We start from the raw sequence: 27,482 nt of genomic DNA, 5'->3' as shown, positions 1-27,482 counted from the left end.
CACTGCTAAATTGGCTATCTCCCCAGAGGACAGAGATAAAGGTGTGACAGCAGCCACAATCCACTATATGAATAGAACAGTCAGATCTAGGACACAGAAGCCTTGGGCACTATATATTCTCACCACTCCTCTCATCTGCTCCCTAGATTGCTCAGGAGGCTCTCAGAGCTCTACAGATAGAAAATTCATCCAGAGCTTCCCCTCTTCTGTCATTCTCTACCAGCAAAACTGAGCTGAGAGAGACAGTGCACAGAGGCAGACAGGCTCCCTTCTAGCAGGCTCAGGGGTGCAGCAATTGTGCCACCAGGATCTGCAAGAGCTAAACAGATTTCCACATTGATTGAAGTCCATTCTCAGGGCAGCAGGCTGTAAAAGGGGAACATCTTTTGTAATTTGTCCAGAGGGAGGTGACCTGTCTGTAAAATCCCCTCCTCTGGCTGCTTACAGGCTCCTGTTGGAAAGAAGAAAGGAGAAAGGAAGAAGGGGGGGGGTCTCTTTTCTACTGTGCTGGTTGGAATGGGAAACTGGATCAGTTGTACATCTCCAAAATACACACCACCTCCTTATTGAGCGGAAAGCACTTTCTAAAAATTCACCAGCCCTTTGGATGTAATTCACATCCCAGCAGAACAATGAGGAACAGCTGCAAGGGCACATTTTGGTAACTTTTTGCAGACTGCACAATGTTCTCCACTGAAAGAAGAGACCTCTGTGAGACTGTCCCATCCTGGGGAAGGTAACCCAGCTGCAACCTTACAGCAAATCCTCTCTGGCATCCCACATTGCAACAAAAGGCAGGCTACAAGGAAATCCATTTTTTTAATAAAGTAGCAATATCACAGTTTTCCTTTCTGCAATCCAGGGGGGGAATCTGAATTTACTTCCAATGCAGGAAAGGCGAATCATGTTCCCGGCTGTATTGCTGCGGATGTTGGGATTGTTCCTTCTGTGTGATATACTGTGGAGGTGTTCAGCAACAGATGGGACAAAACTGCAGTCATACATGTAAGTATGTTTATACAAAGGGAAACTGCCTTGTGATTGTGAATGCAACATAGATCAAAATATATACTTCCAATGTGGCATTAAGCTGACATCTCTGCTTTATGGTGCTTTTGTTGCTATATACACCTTGTCTGCTGTTTGATAAATGACTTCCTTTCCGCTGGAGACAATCTTCTGAACATGTCTAGTAAAATGTGTAGTGACTTTGTAGCAGAGGAATCCTTTGTAGTGAGCAGAGCAGTTCCCCGAAGCACTGGGGAAGGGAGAATGTCTTTCTAGGTAAGGGAAGGTGCACACAATCTTACCTGGAGGCGCTTGCAGAGATTGGGTTACCAGTTGCTTACATTTAGCCTTTGGGACTGCAAAACAATACACACAAACACATGCTAAAACATCAACACAAACTACAGTGATACCAAGATCATTATACCACTGCATGCATAGTATAGTGTAATAGATAATCCACAGATTATAAACACCCAAAACTATGTCCGCTTGTACAGTACACACAACTTATTTTTACAAGTATGCATTGGAAATAGGTAACCTTTAGCTCTCCAGGTAGGTGTTGTGTAGTTCCACAATAGCTGGTGAGCTGAAGGCATCTCCAATAACTGCAATAGAGCTAAGTACACACTGGAGCTATGGTTACAAGGACGATATGGCGGCCGACGGGCCGACATATCGTATCCGCAGTACACATCAGAATGATGTAATGAAGTACGGAATGATCCCTCGTTCCATCCTCCACACTGCTGTATGTGATATTGGGGCAGATGTATTAAGCCTGGAGAAGTGATAAAGCAGTGATAAGTGGAAGGCGATAACGTACCAGCCAATCAGATCCTCTCATTTTTCAAACCCGTAATGATTGGCTGGTGCGTTATCTCCTTCCACTTATCACTGCTTTATCACTTCTCCGGGCTTAATACATCTGCCCCATTGTCCGGTTGGCCGTGCAGCATGGCTGACCAGAAGATACAGTATCACTAACGACCGCAGGAATTAGCAGATTGGCCGTAAACAGTGAACAATCGGGCTAATATGTTGTTTCGATTCATCCGGAAATTATATATCGGGCTGCTATCTCTCCAACGTTACTGGAGAAGTGGGGAAGGGGTTTATAATAACCTGTTGCCATTGTAGTAGCTACAGTAACAGGCATGTGTATTAGACAATGGTTTGTTTCGCTTAAATTCAATGTCAAAATGAGTTATCATTATCAGTTACGTATTTTAACATAGAATATCTTATTTAGTACCTCCAGACCATATTACTGCCTGTGTATGCTATAGCTTATTAAGTAATGGTTAAATGTAATGCATTCATCGTGTCTTGCACATACAGCATTTATTGCTGAAGGAGTTTAGGATGTAAGCGTATGGTGTTCTAGCGCACATACAGATGTGTTCTGCAGCCGGGTACCTTATGGCAACGCCTGCTGAGATATTCCATTAGCACTGCTACCAGTTCCACATTTCACACCTATAGCTTCCTGCTGATAACGTCCCATAGAGCTTGTGCCAAGCCATGTATGCATCCAGACAGAACAAAGAGCAATAGCCCATAATCCTCTGGCAGACAGCTGTGTAGGTAAACTTTAAGTGGGTTACCTTGGTATGAAATAGAATTATCCATCTGTGAACTAATTGCAGTTGCTTCTTGGCGTGAATGTTATATGTTGATATGATGGACAGGGTTTATGCAAATGGTAAACGTGGGATCTTCTCTCATTAGGGCTAATTTACCCACATGACATTTAGGTGCAATAATTGGGCTTTACATTAGCAACTAATCAGACACTCGCTTTCATTGACTAATTTGCATTAGACCGATATAAAAGCAAATTAGTTGGTATGGTTCAGTGCAAATGTTACACCTGTGTTTATAAATGAGGTGACAAGAGAGTGCATACCCTCCAACATTTTACACATAAAAATCGGAACAAATTTAAAAAGGGGGCGTGGTCATGGGTAAAGGGGGACTGGACACGTCCCTTTTCCTATACTTTAAATGGAAGTTCGGAGAGCCAAAAATCGGTAGACCATAAAAAAAAGTACTGTACCTGCTAAAAAGGTACAGTTGGAGGGTATGACAGTGATCTCGGAAATTACTTTCTAATACCTGGGAATTTGCCGGGGCACGCCAAGACGACCCGGGTCCTGCTTATGTCTGAAAGGATCAGACCTGGGTTGACAGTCCCAGGTACCCCCAACCCTGCAATCGGGCAATGTTATTCCCGGGACTTGCAACTCAGGTCAGTGCCCCGGCTTATGTCTAAATGGCATGACCTGGGTTTTTAGACCCAGGTTGCACGAGAAGGAGTTGATTGGCTGTTTGGAGCGGCCTGGGTCAGTAATAGATGACCTCATCAGTGGCAGATGGCACAGCTAGGAGAGATGATGCATTGGAAAGGTGAGGAGCTGCGGGAGCTATTGACTGTGCGGGGAGAGGAGGAGAGAAAGGCCCAAATAAAGGGCACAATGAGGGACTCCACTGTTTATAGCAATATTCCTACCATGATTACTGCAGTGATGTCTCCATCCTTCCCCAAACACACAAGTCACCACCAGTTGGCATTACCTCACTTTTGTGAGCCAAAAAAGCGTCTCCATTAAATGAATTCACACTGAATGCCAGGGCAGACACGGATTATGTGTGAAAGGGGCCAACCCAGCAAAAACCTGGGTGTACAGTGTAGTGTAAAAGGGGTTCTCTGAGCTGGGGCACAGGTTACACGCATGTTGACAAACCTGGTTCATCGCCTTGTATTTGCTGTGGCGTATGTCTGAAAGGGGGTATCACTTATCTTATTCACATATAAGACTGTCTACCATTCTTATAAAAATGCCCTGGACACTGCCAAACAAACATATTTCCAAGCTCTTATCTCTGCTCAAGCCTCCAACCCCAAACGACTCTTTAATACATTTAAATCACTTCTGAATCCTCCCTCACCTACCCCACCAGCCACTATCAAGGCACAGGATCTTGCTTCCTACTTCAAGGAGAAGATTGATAAGATCCGAGATGAAATGGTATGCTCTTCGGCAGCCAGTGACCGCTCCGTTCTTTACCTGAACCCTCTGGCACTCTTTCTTCATTTGATCCCACAAATGAAAAGATGAAGTATCATCACTCTTCTCATCCTGCTTCTCTACTACCTCTCCTCTTGATCCTTTACCCTCACAAATAAGTAAAGCTCTGTCTCTAGTGCTCATCCCTACCTTAACTAACATATGTAATCTCTCTCTCTCTCTACTGGTATTTTTCCTTCACTCTTCAAGCATGCAGTGATTACTCCCATTTTAAAGAAACAAAATTCTGACCCTAATGCTCTCTCAAACTACCGCCCTATCTCTCATCTCCCTTGTCTCTGTAAGCTACTTGAGAGACTTGCCTACACTCGACTCACACACTTTCTTAACTCATACACTTTATTGGACCCACTTCAGTCAGGCTTCCGTTCCCAACATTCCACAGCACTGACTAAAGTGGTTAATGATTTGGTCACTACGCGGTCTAAAGGCCATTACTCACTACTTATTCTTCTAGATCTATCTGCTGCATTTGACTCTATAGACCACTCTCTTCTCATACAGACATTACAATCCCTAGGTCTTAAAGACACAGCCCTTTCTTGGTTCCTATCCTACCTATCTAATCGCTCCTTCAGTGTTCGCTTCTCTGAATCTACCTCCTCTTCGCTACCTCTTTCAGTTGGAGTACCGCAAGGCTCAGTCTTGGGTCCTCTGCTTTTCTCTATCTATACCTCATCTCTTGGTAAACTAATCAGCTCTTTTGGTTTCAGTATCATCAGTACGCAGATGATACTCAAATCTACCTATCCTCACCTGACTTGTCCCTATCTGTACTGGACTGTGTCACTGAATGCCTTTCTGCCATTTCATCCTGGATGACATCTCGCCACCTCAAACTGAATATTTTAAAGACAGAGTTAATTATATTTCCACCGGCCAATAGTAGGTACCAACCTGATATCTCTATCACTGTAGAAAACTCGACTATCTACCCTACCCCACAAGCTCGCTGCCTAGGTGTCATCCTTGACTCTGATCTGTCCTTTGTTCCCCACATTCAATCTGTCTCAAGATCATGTTACATGCATCTAAAAAACATATCCAAAATACGACCATACCTTACACAAGACACTGCTAAAACTCTAATCCACGCTCTCATTATCTACCGCATTGATTATTGCAATAGTCTCCTAACTGGTCCTCCCAAAACGAGACTCTCACCACTACAATCCATTCTGAATGCAGCGGCGAAGCTTATCTTCCTCGCTAGACGTTCATCGTCTGCAGATCCACTCTGTCAGTCCCTCCATTGGTTACCTGTACTCTACCGCATTCAATATAAAATACTTTTACTCACACACAAGGCCATTAACCAAACTACACCAACGTACATCACTTCGCTTATCTCAAAATATCTCCCAACCCGACCTCTTCGCTCTTCACAAGACCTGCGTCTCTCATCCACACTCATTACTCGCTCCCACTCACGATTGCAGGACTTTCATCAGGCTGCACCCACTCTGTGGAATGCCCTACCATGCACAATAAGACTCTCCTCTAGTCTCCAAACCTTCAAGCGTTCCCTGAAAACTCACCTCTTCAGGCAAGCATACCAAATTCCAGAACCGCCAACATAACTTTCATAAACCTTCCTATCAAATTGCATCCACTCTGTACAGTCCACACATATCCTCACGTCTTCTCATTCTATGTATCACTGACCTGGTTTGGGAGTGTTGTGGACTCGGGGCTTCTTCCGATGACCGGGAAGAGGAACCGCCACTGGGTCGCAGTAGGGATGGCCGGATGTAGGTCTTCCTCATGCAGGACTACGTCGGCAGGCGGGAGGCACAGAGGAGTTCTTGACGGTCTCCTGTAAGACAAGACTCGTAGAAATACTGAAGGCTGGGGTACTGAGATATTAGAGGTACCGTGATGTCGGAGGCTCCGCGGTATTGGGGTTCTGAGGTGCTGGAAGTACAGGGCGTGCTAGGAGGGCCCTGGAGGTACGGAGATGCTTGGAGGCACGAGGTGCTTGGAGGCACGGGGGTGCTTGGAGGCACGGAGGTGCTTGGAGGCACGGAGGTGCTTGGAGGCACGAGGTGCTTGGAGGCACGGAGGTGCTTGAAGGCACGAGGGTACTTGGAGGCACGGAGGTACTTGGAGGCACGGAGGTGCTTGGAGGCACGAGGTGCTTGGAGGCACGGAGGTGCTTGGAGGCACGGAGGTGCTTGGAGGCACGGAGGTGCCTGGAGGCACGGAGGCGCTTGGAGGCACGGAGGTGCCTGGAGGCACGGGATGCTTGGAGGCACAGGATGCTTGGAGGCACAGGACGAGGGAGCTCTGGAATCACAGCTTCCGAAGGAGAAACGAAGATACTCAGGCACCGGATCTCTGCCTGGTATCCGCTTTTAAACTCCCCGCCCCAGCCTGATTGACGGAGCAGGCAGGTGACGTCAGACCTGCTCCGCCTGCTTGCCCTCACTTGCGATGGCGGCGTCCCTGCTTCCGGGAAGCCGCCGGGGAGCAGCGCCGACCCGCCACTGAATCCGGAGACCGCCAGGGGGAACGAGGCGCCGGGCAGACCAGACCACCCGTAGGGACAAGCGCGGCCGCCGCGGCCGCTGCAGGTTTGTAACAGTACCCCCTCCTCCAGGAGTGGCCCCTGGACACTTCCCGGGCTTAGTCGGATGTTTGGAGTGGAAGATCCGAATCAGACGAGGAGCCATTACTTCAGTAGCTCCAATCCAACTTCTTTCCTCAGGACCGTAACCCTTCCAGTCCACCAAGTACTGTAATTTTTTATGAAGATAACGGGAGTCAAGAATAGCTTTGATTTCAAACTCTGCTCCGGCTTCTGCCACTACTGACGTTGACCTAGGGAGTGCTGAGTGGAACCGATTCAGAACGAGGGGACGGAGTAGAGAAACATGAAAGGCGTTAGGTACTCGAAGATGGGCAGGCAAACCCAGTTTACAGACCACAGGATTTAAGACTTTTAGCACAGGGTAGGGCCCGATGAACCTTGGAGCGAATTTCATGGTAGGCACCTTCAGCCGGAGGTTCCGTGTGGACAGCCATACCCTGTCCCCAACTTTATATTGAGGTGCAGCTCGCCGTTTCTTATCTGCGAAGAACTTGTACCGAGCCGAAACCTGCTTAAGATTGGCATGAACCTTCCTCCAAATTTGTCCAAAGTGTCGTAGAGTGGATACTACAGCAGGAACCTCTACTAACGGAAGGCTTGGAAATTCCGGAACACGGGGATGGAACCCGTAATTGACGAAAAATGGTGATTCCCCAGTGGAAGAATGAAACAAATGGTTGTGGGCAAACTCCGCCCAAGGCAGCAACTCCACCCAATTGTCCTGTGAAGGAGAGAGGTACAGACGAAGAAAAGTCTCTAGATCCTGATTGACACGTTCCGTTTGTCCATTTGTTTGGGGATGATAAGCAGACGAAAACTTAAGTTTGATTTGCAGAGTCGAACAAAGGGCTTTCCAAAACCTGGCGGTGAACTGTACTCCTCGGTCAGAAACAATCTCTTGTGGCAACCCATGCAAACGAAAATGTTCTCGGATAAACAGTAGTGCCAGTTTCGGTGCTGTTGGAAGACCAGTCAAGGGCACAAAGTGTGCCATCTTCGAAAAACGGTCAACGATAACCCAAACGGTGTTGAAACCTTTGGAACAGGGCAGGTCAGTGACGAAGTCCATGGAAATGTGAGTCCAGGGTCTCACAGGGATAGGCAGAGGACGAAGTAACCCTGCAGGAGGCAAACGAGGAGATTTGTGTTGTGTACATTGGGGACAGGAATTAACGCAATCTTGTACATCCTTCCTCATGGTGTTCCACCAGTAAGATCTTTGCAGAAACTTGTACATCTTCTGAGCGCCGGGATGACCGGAAAACTTGGAGTTATGGACCCACAGTAGTATCCTTGAGCGGAATCTAGCTGGTACGGACATTCTTCCAGGAGGAGGAGCTGGAGTAGTTAAAGCAACAGAGACAGAAACTGGATTCAGAATTAAGCCCCGCTCCGGAGGTTCATCCTCGTCAGAGGAAACTTGTGAACGAGAAAGTGCATCTGCTTTAATATTGAGACTCCCGGCCCGGTACTTGATAATGAACGAGAATCGGGAAAAGAAAAGTGCCCATCTTGCCTGGCGAGGATTCAAGCACTGTGCGGATTTGATGTACAGCAAATTCTTGTGATCTGTGTAGATAGTAAACACGTGTTTAGCCCCTTCCAGAAGATATCTCCATTCTTCCAAGGCAGACTTGATTGCCAAGAGTTCCTGGTCTCCAATAGTGTAGTTCCGTTCGGCCGGAGAGAACTTACGAGAATGGAAGCCACACGGATGTAGTTTCTTATCAGAGGAATACTGGGAGAGAACAGCCCCAACTCCGACTGAAGACGCATCAACTTCTAAGAAGAAGGGTTCATCGAAATCTGGTTGTTTGAGAACTGGAGCCGTCATGAAGGCTAATTTTAAACGAGAAAAAGCTAAAATGGCTTCCGGGGACCACAGACTAGGATTGGAACCCTTCCTCGTCAGGGCAGTAATGGGCGCAACAATGGTGGAGAAACCCTTAATGAATTTCCTGTAGTAGTTCGCAAAGCCCAGGAATCTTTGTATTGCTTTCAGGGAAAGAGGTTGAGTCCAGTCACGAATGGCAGATAACTTTTCCGGATCCATGCGAAGCTCCGTCCCCGAGATGACATAACCGAGGAACGGAATAGATGTTACTTCAAAGGTACACTTGGAGAGCTTGGCGTAGAGATGATTCTCTCGTAAACGGTGTAGTACTTCTTTGACTTGTAACCTGTGTTCGACAAGATTCTTGGAAAAAATCAATATGTCGTCCAAATATACCACAACGCTCTGATACAGCATATCACGAAAGATTTCATTGACGAATCCCTGGAAAACCGCGGGAGCATTACTAAGACCAAATGGCATCACCAAGTATTCGTAATGCCCATCTCGGGTATTAAAGGCAGTCTTCCATTCATCCCCCTCTCGGATGCGTATAAGATTATAAGCTCCTCTCAAGTCGAGTTTGGAAAAAATGCGGGCCCCACGAACCCTATCAAATAACTCTGTGATTAGTGGCAAAGGGTACTTATTCTTAATAGTAATGTCATTTAGGCCGCGGTAGTCGATGCATGGTCTCAACCCTCCGTCTTTTTTCTTCACAAAAAAGAAGCCTGCACCAGCAGGGGAGGAAGAGGGGCGAATGAATCCTTTGAGCAGATTGGACTTAATATACTCCGACATGGCTTGGGTCTCAGGAAGAGACAGAGGATATGTGCGACCACGGGGTGGCGTCTTCCCTGGGACAAGGTCAATAGAGCAGTCCCAAGGCCTGTGGGGTGGTAATAGGTCCGCAGCTTGTTCCGAAAACACGTCCTTGTACCCTTGATATGCCTCCGGAATGTGCTCTTCATCCGTCTTGGAAGTGACACGGAGCGGACAGACAGGAGTAAGACAATTAGTGTGACAAAAGGAACTCCAGGACAGAATTTGTGACGACTTCCAGTCGATGTGGGGATTATGACTTTTTAGCCAAGGTATTCCAAGAACCAGATCATGGGACATTTCTGGGATTACCAAGAGTTCCAAATCTTCCTGATGTAGAGCCCCGACCTGCAGCTTAACTGGCCCCGTGCGCCACCTTATAAGACCTTTGGCAATTCTAGTCCCATTGATAGCCGTCAGTGAGATTGGCCGCTCGATAGGCCGTAACTTCAAACCCAAACTTTGGGCACAGATGGAAGAAACGAAGTTCCCCGCAGCTCCGGAGTCCAATAGGGCTTCACAAGACTTGGAGACTGAGTTGGAGACTAGAGTTACTGGAAGCAAACAGTCCGAAGTTGGAGAAGCTTTTGTCGCAACTCCCAGCTTGACTCCTCCGGAACAAGCTAGGACTGCCCGTTTCCCGGACGGACTTTACAAGATTTAAGAAAATGATCTGCGGCTCCACAGTAAAGGCAGAGTTTACCCTCACGACGACGCTGTCGTTCTTCTGGAGACAGTCGGGAGCGGTTAATTTGCATGGGCTCATCTGAGCTAGGTGAGGCCACCGGCCTAGGAGTAGGATTCCGGAGCCTGGGACGATCTGAATGGCTACGTTCTCTTCCACGCTCTTGCATCCGAAGATCCACCTTGACGCACAGAGAAATCAAATCTTCTAATGGATCCGGCAGATCTCTAGTAACCAGCTCATCTTTCAGCCGGTCGGAAAGACCGTTCCAGAAGGCAGCTCTCAGGGCGTCATTATTCCAGCGTAGTTCGGAAGCAATGGTCTGGAAATGAACCACATACTGGCCCACGGAACGGGCGCCTTGCCGAACATGGAGCAAATCGGAAGAAGCCGTGGTCATTCTGCCGGGTTCGTCGAAAATCCTTCGGAAGGACGAGATGAAGTTGGTATAGTTGGAAACCATGGGATCGGACCGTTCCCATAGTGGAGACACCCAATCCAAAGCAGAACCTTCCAATAAAGAAATGATATATGCTACCTTGGACCGGTCTGTAGGAAAGTTGTGTGCAAGTAGCTCGAAATGTACCTCGCATTGGTTCAAGAAACCGCGGCAATTTTTGGGATTCCCATTATAGCGGGACGGAGTAGGCAACTGAAGACGTGGAGTGATACCAGCCGATGGTTGAACATTACTGGCAACGACAACTGGTGCGACCACTGGAGCAGGAGCCGGAATTACTGAGGCCAGAGACGCCTGGATCTGATCCAGACGTCCGGACAACTGCTGGAGGTACTGCATCACCTGGCCTTGCGCCGCCTCCTGACTTTGTACTCGGGAAGCCAGGTTCTGGATGGCACTCGAGTCCGTGTTCCGAATCCCCGAGTCCATTAGGCCTGAGTATACTATCACTGACCTGGTTTGGGAGTGTTGTGGACTCGGGGCTTCTTCCGATGACCGGGAAGAGGAACCGCCACTGGGTCGCAGTAGGGATGGCCGGATGTAGGTCTTCCTCATGCAGGACTACGTCGGCAGGCGGGAGGCACAGAGGAGTTCTTGACGGTCTCCTGTAAGACAAGACTCGTAGAAATACTGAAGGCTGGGGTACTGAGATATTAGAGGTACCGTGATGTCGGAGGCTCCGCGGTATTGGGGTTCTGAGGTGCTGGAAGTACAGGGCGTGCTAGGAGGGCCCTGGAGGTACGGAGATGCTTGGAGGCACGAGGTGCTTGGAGGCACGGGGGTGCTTGGAGGCACGGAGGTGCTTGGAGGCACGGAGGTGCTTGGAGGCACGAGGTGCTTGGAGGCACGGAGGTGCTTGAAGGCACGAGGGTACTTGGAGGCACGGAGGTACTTGGAGGCACGGAGGTGCTTGGAGGCACGAGGTGCTTGGAGGCACGGAGGTGCTTGGAGGCACGGAGGTGCTTGGAGGCACGGAGGTGCTTGGAGGCACGGAGGTGCCTGGAGGCACGGAGGCGCTTGGAGGCACGGAGGTGCCTGGAGGCACGGGATGCTTGGAGGCACAGGATGCTTGGAGGCACAGGACGAGGGAGCTCTGGAATCACAGCTTCCGAAGGAGAAACGAAGATACTCAGGCACCGGATCTCTGCCTGGTATCCGCTTTTAAACTCCCCGCCCCAGCCTGATTGACGGAGCAGGCAGGTGACGTCAGACCTGCTCCGCCTGCTTGCCCTCACTTGCGATGGCGGCGTCCCTGCTTCCGGGAAGCCGCCGGGGAGCAGCGCCGACCCGCCACTGAATCCGGAGACCGCCAGGGGGAACGAGGCGCCGGGCAGACCAGACCACCCGTAGGGACAAGCGCGGCCGCCGCGGCCGCTGCAGGTTTGTAACACTATGCAATAGATAGCACCTTTCCTTTTGTACACATGCCTATTTCCCTATAGATTGTAAGCTTGCGAGCAGGGCCTTCATACCTCTATGACTGTTTGTTATCACCCATTTTGTTATTGTTATTTCAAATTGTAAAGCGCAACGGAATTTGCTGCGCTATATAAGAAACTGTTAATAAATAAATAATAAATCTTGATTTTGCTCAAATGCTCCTGTTGACTGCCCAGCTGCACACTGGGGTGTTAACTATTGCTTAGAAAAAAAGAAAAAAACACACTTATCAAGGATCAAATACACCCACCAATATCCACCCAGACGAATGCGGGCAGGTGTTTGGGGTCCAGTATCTCCCTCTATACTAGGAATAGAAGAAAGTGTGTTTTATCTTTTATATTATTGTATGAACACTGGTATACTGTAGGACCACACTTGCAGTGCTATGTGATTGGTAGACCTTTGGTTTGTAGTAGTTGTAGTGTGTGTGTGTGTGTGTGTGTGTGTGTGTGTGTGTGTGTGTGTGTGTGTGTGTGTGTGTGTGTATATATATATATATATATATATATAGTGAACAAAAAATCTGCGGCACTCGGGGTCTTGTAGAAAAATAAGTTGTATTTAAGACATCAATGTGGTATCCATCAACGTTTCGGGGAATTAAACCCCTTTGTCAAGATGTGAGACAAAGGGGTTTAATTCCCCAAAAGATTTTTTGTTCACTATCTGATCCGATACTGAGGGCACCAGGGCATCTTTACCACACAGAGGAGTGCCGGGCTGTGTCTATTTGATATATATATATATATATATATATATATATCAGGGATGTGCGGACCGCATACATACATACATACATACATACATACATACATACATACATACATACACACAAACAAACACACACACACACACGTGTGTGTAACCATACTACGGGTTAACCGTGCTTAGCCGCAAAGTGACCACCCATAGATATAACACAGGATTGTGGCCCAGCCATGAGCCTGATCACAAATGTGCCATTAAAACCCTGTTGGTTTTGTCACTGTCTTCATGTACCCACTGAAATTCTCTCCAACCTCTGTCTGGCTCTTTTATAACATGGAAATGCGGGTTGTAAAAATAAAATAAGTTTATCATTTGGAGAATTTTTACCATGTCTCGCCCTGAATCCCAGTTACATTGCGTTTACTCTGCTGAATGCATAGTTTAATAAAAGTGTAGTGCTGAATATGTGTGAGGGATGGGCATGAAAAGTGCAGTATTTCATACCTTCTAACGGGTTCTGGTCTCTAGGTCGACACTATCTAGGTCGACCACTATTGGTCAACAGTAACTAGGTCGACAGGGTTTCTAGGTCGGCAGGGTCTCTAGGTCGACATTTTCTAGGTCGACTGGTCAAAATGTCGACATGAGTTTTTCACAATTTTTTTCTTTCTTTTTTTTTTAACGATCCACGTGGACTACAATTGGAACGGTAGTCTGTGCAGAGCGAAGCGAGCCATGCGAGGGGACACGGTGCACTAATTGGGGTTCCCGGTCACTCTACGAAGAAAACGACAAAAAAAAAAAACAACAACAACAACTCATGTCGACCTTTTGACCTGTCGACCTAGACCATGATGACCTAAAGACCCTGTCGACCTAGTTACTGTCGACCAATAGTGGTCAACCTAGACACTGTCGACCTAGTTACTATCTACCTTCCATACCACACCCCCTTCTAACATATGGGATTTCAAATTAGGGAGGGGGAGGAGCATGGCCTCATGCCCCCCCTCCCCCTCCCATTCCCCAGTTTTATCATTCTGGGAAGATGCTGGGCTAGCCCCATCCGCACTGTGTAGATGGCATGTACAGTGGATTTGTCAGATGTGGGCACACAACAGCTGCCCCATAGGTGTCTATAGGGTTTGCTATATTGGGCGATTTACCAATCTCTGAGCTTTGCCCATTGTTGCCTGCAGATTGCACAATTTTCCAGTAGAGACAACCCCTGGTAATAGCCACTTGCACATGGTCCGTCTGGTAACAGCGCCGGAGGATAGTAGTGCGCAGTAGCAAGCGGAGGTGGTAGTACGCACACCATCTATTCACCGGGAGAGAGGGACAGGGGGCGTGTCCAGCAGCTTGCTGGGCATTCCCCCACAGCGGCAAAATCGGGACGTGGCCCTTGATCGTGGCACTTCCTACAAGGGCACACCCCCTAGACCCGAGATCACGCCCGCTAATTTCAAGGCACATGCGTCTATGTCCTTCCTCCCAAATTGCGAAGTATGCCATACTCAATCCTCAATGCACAGTCCAGGTGTTAAGTATATCAATGGTTGAGCACAGATGCTTAAATCAGAATAAATGAGATACTTGAGTCACCTATGTACAAGCATGGATATCCTTAAAGCCTTGAGGACCGAGTTTGAGAAACACTGCAATATAGGTAAGGTCAACATATTTGTTAACGAGTTTACTCCAGCTCATTGGCATAAAATAAAAGGCTATTTCTTTCATTGTTACCCAACCTGTGTACTTTATATGTATAAGAAGTTTATGTGTGATGGGAAATGTATAAGTCATAGGTTCTCAAACTCGGTCCTCAAAACCCCACACAGTGCATGTTTTGCAGGTAACCCAGCAGGTGCACAGGTGTATTAATTACTCACTGACACATTTTTAAAGTTCCACAGGTGGAACTAATTATTTCACTTGTAATTCTGTGAGGAGACCTGCAAAACATGCACTGTGTGGGGTCCTGAGGACCGAGTTTGAGAACCTGTGTACTGTATATGTATAAGAAGTTTAGGTGTGATGGGAAATGTATAAGTGATTCTCACTGAAAGCAGACAAGGTGCGCGATCACGAAGACGGTCCCGGTCACAGAGGTGTTAATATAAATGAGAGACTGATTGACTGGAGCTGTGTGATGTGTCCTGAGGGCAGGACTGTGACTGATCTGTCTCTATAGCATTTACACTGATACATGAATGGCGCTTACTGTATCTTGCGAGTGCATGGTGCAGGTGATTTAGTTAGGGACTGACAGCCTTGTACTGTGGATTATTAGCAGTCAGCAGGGGGCCCGTTACACATTGCCACCGGCTTGCTTCCATGTTCTGAGGAATTGCTGATTGACATTCCTTAATAGATGCTTTCAGATATTTCACGTTTTCTGATTTAAATGGCCATTCTCCTTACAGCATAGGTTATCATGACTGAGCAGAGGTGGATTAATAAAGTAATTAGTTACTGGTGCTCAAGCAGCTATTTGCAGAATTTACAACATACTTGCCTACCTGACCCTCTCCATGAGGGAGAAAATGCTCTGTTCCTGGACTTAGCTGGTAATGTATGATTGCCATCACCTGTGGTGAAACACCTTTCTTATCAATTAACTAGCTCACCACAGGTGATGGCAATCATACATTACCAGGAAAGTCCAGGAACAGAGCATTTTCTCCCTCATGGAGAGGGTCAGGTAGGCAAGTATGAGTTACAATCTATATTCCTTACCACATGTATACACATGCACAATCACACTAGGGTTAATTTTGTTGGGAGCCAGTTAACCTACCAGTATATTTTTGGATTGTGGGAGGAAAACGGAGTACCCAGAGGAAACCCGCGCAAGTACAGGGAGAATATACAAACTCCGCACAGTTAGGGCCATGGTGGGAATCGAACCCATGACCTCAGTGCTGTGAAGCAGTAATGGTAACCATTACACCATCCATGTTGCATCTTCAGACCATATAATAATAATAATAATAATAATAATAATTTTATTTATATAGCGCTCTTTCTCCAATAGGACTCAAGGCGCATATGATCAGTTGCTTTCTGCAAGAGATGCTATTGAAGAGTTGGGGCAAGAAATGCTCATTTGAACAGCTGAACATTTTTACTTTAAACATTTGGTTTGACGAGATTAAGGAGATAAAAGGGCAGATTTATTCAAACTTAAAATATGAAAAGTGGAGCGTAGCCCATAGCACCCAATCAGGTTTTAGCTCTCTTTTATCCAGTAGAGTCTAGTAGACAATGACAGATCAAATCTGATTGGTTTCTATGAGCAACACCTCTACTTATTTATTTATTTATTTATTAACAGTTTCTTATATAGCGCAGCAAATTCCGTTGCGCTTTACAATTTCAAATAACAATAACAAACTGGGTGATAGCAAACAGTCGTAGAGGTAGGAAGGCCCTGCTCGCAAGCTTACAATCTATAGGGAAATAGGCATGTATACACAAGGAAAGGTGCTATCTATTGCATAGTTGTTCGCCAGATTGCAAAGGTTCTTGGAGGGCTGTATGATATGGTCATACAGCAATGATGAACCGGGTTTGAGAGGAAGGGAAAGTGAAGAATGAGAAGACATGTGAGGATGTGTGTGGACTGTACAGATTGGATGCAATTTGATAAGAAGGTTTATGAAAGTTATGTGGGCGGTTCTGGAATTTGATATGCTTGCCTAAAGAGGTGAGTTTTCAGGGAACGCTTGAAGGTTTGGAGACTAGAGGAGAGTCTTATTGTGCGTGGTAGGGCATTCCACTGAGTGGGTGCAGCCCAATGAAAGTCCTGCAATCGTGAGTGGGAGCGAGTAATGAGTGTGGATGAGAGACGCAGGTCTTGTGAAGAGCGAAGAGGTCGGGTTGGGAGATATTTTGAGATCAGCGAAGTGACCCATAGAGTGCAAGCACTTTTGGGAGAACAGGGGTGTGAACTGGCCAGGCAAAGGAGGTAAGTTCGGCTGCCTCTGCTGGCATTTAAACGCTGCAGCAACAGAAACTCGCCCCCTTTGCTGGCAAAAAAATCCCCCCCTATTTTGCATGTATCCACTCTGCTCACGATAAGGGACAAAGAGTATGCAAGGAGAGGCAACGGGGTGCCAAGGGTTTGAGTATGCCCCAAGACAGGTGGGAAGGCATGGCCACACACTATGTTTCTATGAAGAAGCTACAGTATGTGCCACCGCCGAGCTTGGCATGTGGCACCCTCTCTTGGTGATGGAAGCCCCCACAGTGCTAATAGCGCCGCCGCCCGCACTGCCAACACTGCCAGCACCCTGCACTAAGGGCACTGTCAGCACTCCTGCACTGAGGACACTGCCGGCACCCCTGCACTGAGGACACTGCCGGCACCCCCTACACTGAGGACACTCCCGACACTCCCGCATTCCCAACACCGCTGGCACCTATTCAATGAGGATACTGCCGTGCCATGCAATGAGGATACCGCCGGCACTCCCGCATTTGCCGACACCCCTGCACTGAGGACACCTTCGGCACTCCCACATTGCCGACATTGCCGGCACCCCTGCACTGAGGACACTGCCTGCACTCCTGCACTGAGGACACCTCCGGCACTCCCGCATTGCCAACACTGCTGGCACCCCTGCAGTGAGGACACCATCGGCACCCGTGCACTGAGGACACAGCCGGCACCCTTGCATTGCTGACAATGCCTGAACCCCTCCCCGTTGCCAACAGCGCTGACATACCCACATTGAGGACACCGCTGGCACCCTCACACTGCTGGCACCCCCACAATGAGGACACTGCCGGTACCCCTGCACTGAGGACACCTTCGGCACTCCCACATTGCCGACAGTGCCGCCACCACTGCACTGAGGACACTGCCTGGACTCCTGCACTGAGGACACCTCCGGCACTCCCGCATTGCCAACACTGCTGGCACCCCTGCGCTGAGGACACCTCTGGCACTCCTGCATTGTCAACACAGCCGGCACCCCTATACTGAGGAAATCGCATGCACTGCTGACACAGCCGGCACCCCTACACTGAGGACACTGCTGGTACTCCCGCATTCCCGACACCGCTGGCACCTATTCAATGAGGATACTACCGTGCAATGCAATGAGGATACCGCCGGCACTCCCGCATTTGCCGACACCCCTGCACTGAGGACACTGCTGGCACCCCTGCACTGAGGACACCTTCGGCACTCCCACATTGCCGACATTGCCGGCACCCCTGCACTGAGGACACTGCCTGCACTCCTGCACTGAGGACACCTCCGGCACTCCCGCATTGCCAACACTGCTGGCACCCCTGCAGTGAGGACACCATCGGCACCCGTGCACTGAGGACACAGCCGGCACCCTTGCATTGCTGACAATGCCTGAACCCCTCCCCGTTGCCAACAGCGCTGACATACCCACATTGAGGACACCGCTGGCACCCTCACACTGCTGGCACCCCCACAATGAGGACATTGACAGCATCCCTGCATTGCCGACACCACCAACATCCCCGCACTGAGGACCCTGACTTTACCCACCACTGCTCACACCACTGGCATACCCACATTGAGGACACCACTGGCACCCTCACACTGCTGACACCGATGACACCTCTGCATTGAGGACAACGCCGATACTCCCAGACACAGTAACTGCACTATTGTTGTATCTGACCTGCACTGTATCTCGTACTGTATCCGACACGCAATGCATCTGACCTTGCACTATAGCCAACCCTAAACAAGGAAACCCAGAAATGATTTCCAGAAGAAAAAAGTCCCTTTTTGGAGCACTCTTTTATATAAGTAATTTAGTAATTTAATAAAACAAAACTTTTATTCACTCTTGTTAAAAAGACTTAATAAACATAAACATACAATACAATTACAGTAAAAAATGTGTGTATATAGAACGCTCACCAAATAACAACAGTAGTGGTGGTATTCTAAAACATCAATTAGTATTGATGTGTTATACGTATTTACTTAATTGATGTTTTAGAATACCACCACTACTGTTGTTATTTGGTGAGCGTTCTATACACACACATTTTTTACTGTAATTGTATTGTATGTTTATGTTTATTAAGTCTTTTTAACAAGAGTGAATAAAAGTTTTGTTTTATTAAATTACTAAATTACTTATATAAAAGAGTGCTCCAAAAAGGGACTTTTTTCTTCTGGAAATCATTTCTGGGTTTCTTTGTTTAGAATATGTGATATTCGGTTCCGTGGAGCACCTCCAGCGTTGACACTAAATTAATGTGAGGTAATTCATGTATAAGCTGGTTTAAACGTATTTATTTATTATTATTTTCTAAGTTCTGTGCGGGATATACAATTCCTTTTTTTGCAACACTATAGCCAACCCACACGTTATGCTACCTGCACTGTATCCGACCCACACTGTAAACTGCAATGTATCCAAACCACACTGTATTCCACATTGTATCTGAAGCACACTGTATCCAACCTGCACTGTATCCAACCCGCACTCCGACCTGCACTGTATCTGACCCAAACTGTATACCATACTGTATCCGCCCTGCACTGTATCTCGAACTGTATTCGATCAGCACTGTAACAACCACTATAACCTGCACTATATCCATCCCACATTCTGACCTGTATCCAACCCGCACTGTAACCTGCACTGTATCTGACCTACACTGTATCCGACCTGCACTGTCTGCGACCTGCACTATATATAACCTGCAATTAATTCCACCTACACTGTATCCAACCTGCCCTGTATCCACCTGCACTGTAACCTGCATTGCATCCGACCTGCATTGTATCTCACCCACTCTGTTTCCAACCTGCACTGTAAACCACACTGTGTCTGACCTGCAATGTATCCGACCAGTGCTGTATCTGACCAGCACTGTAACCTGGTCAATATTCAACTGTGTGTCCCAAAGTATTCTGCACTGTACTACACAGATACGGAATGCTGTTTTTTTGTGATTGGGGAGATTTTGGGGAGCTGCTCGTCAAAAAGGCTGATTGATCGGGGCTTTATATGGGCACAGGGTGCCAGTCAGCAGTGACCCAGGACCCCCAGGAGGGAGGGACAGACTGGGCACTGAGAATAGGCATTTGCTGGGGGCATGTGCACTTGTGTAGAGGGCATCAATGTCTACTGTTTTTACACATGGTTTCTGTTTTTTTCTTTTTCTTTTCTGTTTGGTAACTACTTTAGAGCACTGATAATCTACACACGATTCTCAGGAAATTTCTGTGTTGGATTGTTTTCTATTGATAGTACTTGCGAGTTGGTTCGATTGGTTATTGCTAATACATTACTACTTTGTAAAACATTTTGAAACAGAAATAACTGCCGTGTGTTTGTGCCGCTGCTTTGTTGCTTAGTCAGGCTTTGGACTGTGTTGGTGAGGTGGCCAAAATTGACTGGAAATTAATGTTTTTGAGGTTAATAATAGTGATGAGCACCGGAAATTTTTCGGGTTTTGTGTTTTGGTTTTGGGTTTGGTTCCGCGGCCGTGTTTTGGGTTCGAATGCGTTTTGGCAAAACCTCACCGAATTTTTTTTGTCGGATTCGGGTGTGTTTTGGATTCGGGTGTTTTTTTCAAAAAACCCTAAAAAACAGCTTAAATCATAGAATTTGGGGGTCATTTTGATCCCAAAGTATTATTAACCTCAATAACCATAATTTCCACTCATTTTCAGTCTATTCTGAACACCTCACACCTCACAATATTATTTTTAGTCCTAAAATTTGCACCAAGGTCGCTGGATGGCTAAGCTAAGCGACCCTAGTGGCCGACACAAACACCTGGCCCATCTAGGAGTGGCACTGCAGTGTCACGCAGGATGGCCCTTCCAAAAAACACTCCCCAAACAGCACATGACGCAAAGAAAAAAAGAGGCGCAATGAGGTAGCTGTGTGAGTAAGCTAAGCGACCCTAGTGGCCGACACAAACACCTGGCCCATCTAGGAGTGGCACTGCAGTGTCACGCAGGATGGCCCTTCCAAAAAACACTCCCCAAACAGCACATGACGCAAAGAAAAAAAGAGGCGCAATGAGGTAGCTGTGTGAGTAAGCTAAGCGACCCTAGTGGCCGACACAAACACCTGGCCCATCTAGGAGTGGCACTGCAGTGTCACGCAGGATGGCCCTTCCAAAAAACACCCCCCAAACAGCACATGACGCAAAGAAAAAAAGAGGCGCAATGAGGTAGCTGTGTGAGTAAGCTAAGCGACCCAAGTGGCCGACACAAACACCTGGCCCATCTAGGAGTGGCACTGCAGTGTCACGCAGGATGGCCCTTCCAAAAAACACCCCCCAAACAGCACATGACGCAAAGAAAAATGAAAGAAAAAAGAGGTGCAAGATGGAATTGTCCTTGGGCCCTCCCACCCACCCTTATGTTGTATAAACAGGACATGCACACTTTAACCAACCCATCATTTCAGTGACTGGGTCTGCCACACGACTGTGACTGAAATGACGGGTTGGTTTGGACCCCCACCAAAAAAGAAGCAATTAATCTCTCCTTGCACAAACTGGCTCTACAGAGGCAAGATGTCCACCTCATCATCATCCTCCGATATATCACCGTGTACATCCCCCTCCTCACAGATTATCAATTCGTCCCCACTGGAATCCACCAACTCAGCTCCCTGTGTACTTTGTGGAGGCAATTGCTGCTGGTCAATGTCTCCACGGAGGAATTGATTATAATTCATTTTAATGAACATCATCTTCTCCACATTTTCTGGATGTAACCTCGTACGCCGATTGCTGACAAGGTGAGCGGCGGCACTAAACACTCTTTCGGAGTACACACTTGTGGGAGGGCAACTTAGGTAGAATAAAGCCAGTTTGTGCAAGGGCTTCCAAATTGCCTCTTTTTCCTGCCAGTATAAGTACGGACTGTCTGACGTGCCTACTTGGATGCGGTCACTCATATAATCCTCCACCATTCTTTCAATGGGGAGAGAATCATATGCAGTGACAGTAGACGACATGTCCGTAATCGTTGTCAGGTCCTTCAGTCCGGACCAGATGTCAGCATCAGCAGTCGCTCCAGACTGCCCTGCATCACCGCCAGCGGGTGGGCTCGGAATTCTGAGCCTTTTCCTCGCACCCCCAGTTGCGGGAGAATGTGAAGGAGGAGATGTTGACAGGTCGCGTTCCGCTTGACTTGACAATTTTGTCACCAGCAGGTCTTTGAACCCCAGCAGACTTGTGTCTGCCGGAAAGAGAGATCCAAGGTAGGTTTTAAATCTAGGATCGAGCACGGTGGCCAAAATGTAGTGCTCTGATTTCAACAGATTGACCACCCGTGAATCCTTGTTAAGCGAATTAAGGGCTCCATCCACAAGTCCCACATGCCTAGCGGAATCGCTCTGTGTTAGCTCCTCCTTCAATGTCTCCAGCTTCTTCTGCAAAAGCCTGATGAGGGGAATGACCTGACTCAGGCTGGCAGTGTCTGAACTGACTTCACGTGTGACAAGTTCGAAAGGTTGCAGAACCTTGCACAACGTTGAAATCATTCTCCACTGCGCTTGAGACAGGTGCATTCCACCTCCTATATCGTGCTCAGTTGTATAGGCTTGAATGGCCTTTTGCTGCTCCTCCAACCTCTGAAACATATAGAGGGTTGAATTCCACCTCGTTACCACTTCTTGCTTCAGATGATGGCAGGGCAGGTTCAGGCGTTTTTGGTGGTGCTCCAGTCTTCTGTACATGGTGCCTGTACGCCGAAAGTGTCCCGCAATTCTTCTGGCCACCGACAGCATCTCTTGCACGCCCCTCTCGTTTTTTAAATAATTCTGCACCACCAAATTCAAGGTATGTGCAAAACATGGGACGTGCTGGAATTTGCCCATATTTAATGCACACACAATATTGCTGGCGTTGTCCGATGCCACAAATCCACAGGAGAGTCCAATTGGGGTAAGCCATTCTGCGATGATCTTCCTCAGTTGCCGTAAGAGGTTTTTAGCTGTGTGCGTATTCTGGAAAGCGGTGATACAAAGCATAGCCTGCCTAGGAAAGAGTTGGCGTTTGCGAGATGCTGCTACTGGTGCCGCCGCTGCTGTTCTTGCGGCGGGAGTCCATACATCTACCCAGTGGGCTGTCACAGTCATATAGTCCTGAGCCTGCCCTGCTCCACTTGTCCACATGTCCGTGGTTAAGTGGACATTGGGTACAACTGCATTTTTTAGGACACTGGTGAGTCTTTTTCTGAGGTCTGTGTACATTTTCGGTATCGCCTGCCTAGAGAAATGGAACCTAGATGGTATTTGGTACCGGGGGCACAGTACCTCCAACAAGTCTCTAGTTGCCTCTGCAGTAATGATATATACCGGAACCACGTTTCTCACCGCCCAGGATGCCAAGGCCTCAGTTATCCGCTTTGCAGCAGGATGACTGCTGTGATATTTCATCTTCCTCGCAAAGGACTGTTGGACAGTCAATTGCTTGGTGGAAGTAGTAAAAGTGGTCTTACGAGTACGACTTCCCCTCTGGGATGACCATCGACTCCCAGCAGCAACAACAGCAGCGCCAGCAGCAGTAGGCGTTACACGCAAGGATGCATCGGAGGAATCCCAGGCAGGAGAGGACTCGTCAGAATTGCCAGTGACATGGCCTGCAGGACTATTGGCATTCCTGGGGAAGGAGGAAATTGACACTGAGGGAGTTGGTGGGGTAGTTTGCGTGAGCTTGGTTACAAGAGGAAGGGATTTACTGGTCTGTGGACTGCTTCCGCTGTCGCCCAAAGTTTTTGAACTTGTCACTGACTTATGATGAATGCGCTGCATGTGACGTATAAGGGAGGATGTTCCGAGGTGGTTAACGTCCTTACCCCTACTTATTACAGCTTGACAAAGGCAACACATGGCTTGACAAATGTTGTCCGCATTTCTGTTGAAATACTTCCACACCGAAGAGCTGATTTTTTTGGTATTTTCACCAGGCATGTCAATGGCCCTATTCCTCCCATGGACAACAGGTGTCTCCCCGGGTGCCTGACTTAAACAAACCACCTCACCATCAGAATCCTCCTGGTCAATTTCCTCCCCAGCGCCAGCAACACCCATATCCTCCTCATCCTGGTGTACTTCAACACTGACATCTTCAATCTGACTATCAGGAACTGGACTGCGGGTGCTCCTTCCAGCACTTGCAGGGGGCGTGCAAATGGTGGAAGGCGCATGCTCTTCACGTCCAGTGTTGGGAAGGTCAGGCATCGCAAACGACACAATTGGACTCTCCTTGCGGATTTGTGATTTCGAAGAACGCACAGTTCTTTGCTGTGCTTTTGCCAGCTTGAGTCTTTTCATTTTTCTAGCGAGAGGCTGAGTGCTTCCATCCTCATGTGAAGCTGAACCACTAGCCATGAACATAGGCCAGGGCCTCAGCCGTTCCTTGCCACTCCGTGTGGTAAATAGCATATTGGCAAGTTTACGCTTCTCCTCCGACAATTTTATTTTAGATTTTTGAGTCCTTTTTTTACTGATATTTGGTGTTTTGGATTTTACATGCTCTGTACTATGACATTGGGCATCGGCCTTGGCAGACGACGTTGCTGGCATTTCATCGTCTCGGCCATGACTAGTGGCAGCAGCTTCAGCACGAGGTGGAAGTCGATCTTGATCTTTCCCTATTTTTGGAACCTCAACATTTTTGTTCTCCATATTTTAATAGGCACAACTAAAAGGCACCTCAGGTAAACAATGGAGATGGATGGATACTAGTATACTTATGGATTGACGAGCGACTGCCGACACAGAGGTAGCTACAGCCGTGGACTACCGTACTGCGTCTGCTGCTAATATAGACTGGATGATAATGAGATATAAAATATATATATATCACTACTGCAGCCGGACAGGTATATATTATATAATGACGGACCTGCTGGACACTGTCAGCTCAGCACTGCAGACTCCTAAAGTAAGCTACTAGTAGTATCAAGAAGATAGAAAAAAAAAAAAACACCACAGGTAGGTGGTATACAATTATGGATGGACGAGCGACTGCCGACACAGAGGTAGCTACAGCCGTGGACTACCGTACTGCGTCTGCTGTTAATATAGACTGGATGATAATGATATAAAAAATATATATATATATATATATATATCTATCACTACTGCAGCCGGACAGGTATATATTATATAATGACGGACCTGCTGGACACTGTCAGCTCAGCACTGCAGACTCCTAAAGTAAGCTACTAGTAGTATCAAGAAGATAGAAAAAAAAAAAACACCACAGGTAGGTGATATACAATTATGGATGGACGAGCGACTGCCGACACAGAGGTAGCTACAGCCGTGGACTACCGTACTGCGTCTGCTGCTAATATAGACTGGATGATAATGAGATATAAAATATATATATATCACTACTGCAGCCGGACAGGTATATATTATATAATTACGGACCTGCTGGACACTGTCAGCTCAGCACTGCAGACTCCTAAAGTAAGCTACTAGTAGTATCAAGAAGATAGAAAAAAAAAAACACCACGGGTAGGTGGTATACAATTATGGATGGACGAGCGACTGCCGACACAGAGGTAGCTACAGCCGTGGACTACCGTACTGCGTCTGCTGCTAATATAGACTGGATGATAATGATATAAAAAATATATATATATATCACTACTGCAGCCGGACAGGTATATATTATATAATGACGGACCTGCTGGACACTGTCAGCTCAGCACTGCAGACTCCTAAAGTAAGCTACTAGTAGTATCAAGAAGATAGAAAAAAAAAAAACACCACGGGTAGGTGGTATACAATTATGGATGGACGAGCGACTGCCGACACAGAGGTAGCTACAGCCGTGGACTACCGTACTGCGTCTGCTGCTAATATAGACTGGATGATAATGATATAAAAAATATATATATATCACTACTGCAGCCGGACAGGTATATATTATATAATGACGGACCTGCTGGACACTGTCAGCTCAGCACTGCAGACTCCTAAAGTAAGCTACTAGTATCAAGAAGATAGAAAGAAAAAAAAAAACACCACGGGTAGGTGGTATACAATTATGGATGGACGAGCGACTGCCGACACAGAGGTAGCTACAGCCGTGGACTACCGTACTGCGTCTGCTGCAGTGCTAATATAGACTGGATGATAATGATATAAAAAATATATATATATCACTACTGCAGCCGGACAGGTATATATTATATAATGACGGACCTGCTGGACACTGTCAGCAGAATGCGTTTATAGAATAAAAACACCACACGACGAGTGTTTAACTTTTTCAGGCAGACAATCACAATATACTGGTGGTCAGTGGTCACTGGTCAGTCACACTGGCACTGGCAGTTGCACTCTGGCAGCAAAAGTGTGCACTGTTAAAATATGTACTCCTGCTATAACTGCTCCCCAGTCTCCCCCACAATTAAGCTGTGTGAGCAGTGAGCACTCAGCACAGTCAGATATACAGTATTACATAGATGATGCAGCACACTGAGGCTGAGCACAGATATGGTATGTGACTGTGTCACACTGTGTATCGTTTTTTTTCAGGCAGAGAACGGATTAATTAAACTGGTGGTCACTGGTCACACTATCAGCAAGTAGTACTCCTAATATGCTCCCCAAAATTAGTAAATCAAGTGTCACTCTCTACTACTCTCTAGTCTACTCTAAACGGAGAGGACGCCAGCCACGTCCTCTCCCTATCAATCTCAATGCACGTGTGAAAATGGCGGCGACGCGCGGCTCCTTATATAGAATCCGAGTCTCGCGATAGAATCCGAGCCTCGCTAGAATCCGACAGCGGGATGATGACGTTCGGGAGCGCTCGGGTTAACCGAGCAAGGCGGGAAGATCCGAGTCTGCCTCGGACCCGTGTAAAAAGCGTGAAGTTCGGGGGGGTTCGGTTTCTCGGAAACCGAACCCGCTCATCACTAGTTAATAATACAGTAGGAACAAAAACAGGCAACAATTCTGTAATTTTAGCTGTTTTTATGATTTTTCTAAAAAAAATACAGATCCAAAACACGAAGGAGATACAGATCCCAAAAAAAAAAAACCGAAAAATGGCCCGGCGCACGCCGCTACTTTATACTAGAGATTTGCCGCGGACACTTTGCAGGGTTTTGTGTTTTGGTTTTGGATCTGGATTTCCGTACGTGTTTTGGATCTGGATTGGTTTTGGCAAAAACACCCTTTTGGGTTTTTGTTTTGGATCTGGATGTTTTTTGAAGAAAAAAAAACACAAAAAAAGCTGAATCACAGAATTTGTTTTTTTTTTTCCTGTTTTTTATTTATATATAGTATTATTAACCTCTATAACATTCCTTTCCACTCATTTCCAGTCTATTCTGAACACCTCACACCTTACAATATTGTTTTTAGGCCAAAAGGTTGCACCGAGGTCGCTGGATGACTAGGCTAGACGACACAAGTTGGCGGCATAAACACCTGGCCCATCTAGGAGTGGCACTGCAGTGGCAGACAGGATGGCAGTTTTAAAAATTAGGCCCCAGAGAGCACATAATGCAAAGGAAAAAAAAAGAAAAAAAGAGGCGCACAATGGAATTGTCCTTGGGCCCTCCCACCCACCCTTATGTTGTATAAACAGGACATGCACATTTTAACAAACCAATCATTTCAGCGACAGGGTCTGCCACACGACTGTGACTGAAATGACTGGTTTGCTTGAGCCCCCACAAAAAAAGAAGCAATCAATCTCTCCTTGCACAAACTGGCTCTACAGAGGCAAGATATCGTCCTCATCCTCTGATTCCTCACCCCTTTCAGTGTGTACATCCTCATCCTCACAGAGTATTAATTCGTCCCCACTGGAATCCAAAATCACAGGTCCCTATT

At 47.2% G+C, this 27,482-nt stretch overlaps 1 long non-coding RNA gene across 1 annotated transcript in view; it reads left to right on the top strand.

The window, feature by feature from the left end:
* Positions 1 to 234: 234 nt before the first annotated feature.
* The window catches only part of LOC134966542 (uncharacterized), a 169,357-nt gene continuing 142,109 nt past the window's right edge, over positions 235 to 27,482 (top strand). The window contains exon 1 of the long non-coding RNA XR_010188662.1: positions 235 to 1,005. This is a non-coding gene — a long non-coding RNA (uncharacterized LOC134966542). The remainder of the gene's footprint in view (positions 1,006 to 27,482) is intronic.

This window comes from Pseudophryne corroboree, chromosome 10, assembly GCF_028390025.1.
Source record: "Pseudophryne corroboree isolate aPseCor3 chromosome 10, aPseCor3.hap2, whole genome shotgun sequence".
NCBI lineage: Eukaryota > Metazoa > Chordata > Amphibia > Anura > Myobatrachidae > Pseudophryne > Pseudophryne corroboree.
The sequence above is the reverse complement of the archived record's forward strand: the minus strand, read 5'-3'. Positions and strand labels throughout refer to the sequence as shown.